The following is a 3,324-nucleotide window of genomic DNA, read 5'->3' on the forward strand; positions in this document are numbered from 1 at the left end:
TAATATATCTATATTGGATCATTTTTTTGGATTCAGCCCACTGTCCACTTCAGATCTCTGTTCGGCCATTTGGACCGATTAAGAAATCAGATCTAATTCTCACTTTTCTTTTCTTTTGGGCCATTGAGTCTAAGTTCAAATATTTTTTTTCAACCATTCTTAATTATTTTTTTTTCTTTTCGTAATATAATTTAAGCATTCATAAAAAAAAATAATTTTTTTCATTGAAAAGTATAAATCTTTATTAAAAGTATATAATTTTTTTTTATTAAAAATATTAACCACATAAGAAAATTAATTTATCAGAGTTATACCAACTTAATTCATTAAAGAAATAAATTTTATTTTTTTAAACATAAATAGTCATTTAAAATGAAACACGATAAAAAAAGATAAAAAGTTTAAGTCTTTTATAAAATAAAACACAAATATATGAAATATGACATTTACTAAATATTTGCCAATTGAAAAAATAAAAATAAACCTGCGCTTTGAAAGCGCGGATCAAAATCTAGTTTATGCGTCTTAAAGTTGGACATTTAAGGTTTAAAATTAGACTCTTGTTGTGAAATTTGATTTAATTTAAATCTTGTCTTTTAACCTCATGTACCCTCACCTATTTTTTTCATAAATTACATTTATATTTCTTTTATACTTATTTTTTTAATAATAACAAACTAGACAATTATCCGCACACATCCCTTTAATTCAAAATTACATATTGCAAATGTTTCATACTACTGTTTACTTCATTTTGTAGAATGATTCACTAGTGTTAAAAAAAGTAGAATGATTCATTGACTCTAAGAAAACAAAAGTATATGAAGTAGAATGTGCCAAGTATTATAACTTAACTTGGTAGTCTCGCCCGATTATAAATGGCATCACAGAACCTCCAGTAATTGATATAAGTTGTATAATTTCTCCACCTGCAAACGGTGGTCCAGTCGGTAAAAAATTAAAACTTCTTACTCACCAAAAACTTCGAAACTATGTTATTTTGGTTGACTTGCAGTCGTTAATTTCTTTACATCGTGTCGATGAGTGGATTAGCACATTTTCATCAGACATTGTTACAATTACTTTTTCAAGATTTGCATCAACGTTAAAAGACTATTATTTGAAATATATTTTCCACGCATGTCTCTTCGCTTGTTTTTGAGTCATATAAATACGACGTTGGGGTAATTTTCCAATGAAAATGGAGCTAAACATATTTTATAAAAGGAAAAAAAACGAGAAATCATAAAGAGTCTTTGATTTATGTGTTTTCCATTTGAACTTTTAATGCCTTTTTTAATTTCAATCAACTTTGGTGGTCTAGTCTTATACTCTATGAACATAGATTTGATCATAAATGACAAAAAAGAAGAAGACCGGACCACATATAACATTGTTGGGTAACATTACAACTAGGGACATGTGATTCTGTACATGGGCCACTCAATCTAACAATCTGATTCCATATCTCAAACCTAACCAAGACTGGAAAGTGAACATCTAAGCACTAGTACTTAGTCACATTTGCGCACGGACAACAAATGTAAAAATCAAAGATCGAAATTAGACCCAATAGTTTGTTTATAAGCAATCCAACTTACACTTAATTAATAGAGATATGAAAAGTCAATGAGCTCTGTAATTTGATACCTAACCGTAATGTCCAGATAGCGAGGCAGCATTCTATATCAGAAGCCTTCTTTCAAGGTCAATAGATACACCAACATACCATATTCTATGCATTTATGAGTTGCAACACAGACAACCTCAGAGGTTCTGTATGTATCAGAGATATCAAACTTCAAAAGAATTAATAAGATAATTTTGAGTCATCTATACTATTAAAAAGAAATCATTCTGAAAAAATCTACTTAAAAAAGGTTGTTGCACCATTTCCTTAGATTTAAATACATATTTGATCTTACCTTATATCTTTGTAACAATAAGTTAGTCAATAATCTATACTATTAAAAGAGAATCATTCTGAAAAAATCTACTTAAAAAAGGTTGTTGCACCATTTCCTTAGATTTAAATACATATTTGGTCTTATCTTATATCTTTGTAACAATAAGTTAGTCAATAACATTATACCATAAATTTGCAGATTTTTACTTCTTCCTTTTTTTGCGTTATCATATAATTGATCAAATATTTCTCTAAGATTACTTTAGTCAATTTGCTAACGTATTATACAAAATGATTTGGTCGACTAAAACACGAACCAAAACAATAATTGTATCAGCTTTCCAATAAATTATTATGTCACCCGTCATTTTAACAGTTTGAGTAATTTATTTACGTTCAGAAAATGCATACATATAATTAGGCCTGAGACTTTTATCCGAGATCCGGATTCGATCTGAGATTCGATCCGGATCCGATCCGAAAATCCAGATATCCGGACGGGCCGAATCCGGATTCGGATATTAAAATGTTGGATCCGTCAAAGCCAGATCCGGATCCGGATATCTTGATTTTTTTGTCTAGATATCCGGATCCGTAAGTTTTATTAATAACTATTTCAAAAATAGTAATATCTATATATAAGAACTAACTTTATTTAATATATTTTCATTTTTATAATAGTATATGTAAATTTTATGTAAATTTTGTAATATTATACATATAAATAATTAAAAACATTATATATTTTTTATTTTTAAATTATTTTTAATATTTTAAATAGATTAATATTATTTTTTATTTATTTTAAGGATCGAATCTGGATCCGGATATTACAATTTTTAGAAGGATATCCGACACCCGGATATCCGAGAACCCCAGATCCGGATAAGGATAGTAAAATTATGGATCCGCCGGATAAGGATCCGGATCCGGATATCTGAAAATTGCTCGGATATCCGATCCGTCCCAGGCCTATATATAATCACATTGTTATCACATTTTGACTCATTATATAAGTAGATTTCTATTTCCATATTTTCAACATGTTATCATCATACTATATGGGTTTATCTGGTATAACACAAACTACAGTAATTACTATGTTTACTTTGTTTTCTAAACGATGATAAAACTCTAAAAAATTAGCAAAAAGAAAAACTCTAAAAAAAAATGAGATAAACAGAAATGATTTGAATAAACTGTAAAAAAACTCATGTTAGTATGATATTGGAACAAATCGTAACATACAATTTAACTACAATAATTTAATATAAAGCTTAAAATCTACTATTACCTAATTGATCAAATAATTTCTTATAACTTTCAGATGATTGAATATTTGAATTTAATTGAGATCTTTATATATGATTTGGATTTTATTTAAACTAAGATTACTGGATCTTACCAAATATCTAACA

The sequence above is a fragment of the Brassica oleracea genome, chromosome C6, assembly GCF_000695525.1.
Source record: "Brassica oleracea var. oleracea cultivar TO1000 chromosome C6, BOL, whole genome shotgun sequence".
Lineage (NCBI taxonomy): Eukaryota > Viridiplantae > Streptophyta > Magnoliopsida > Brassicales > Brassicaceae > Brassica > Brassica oleracea.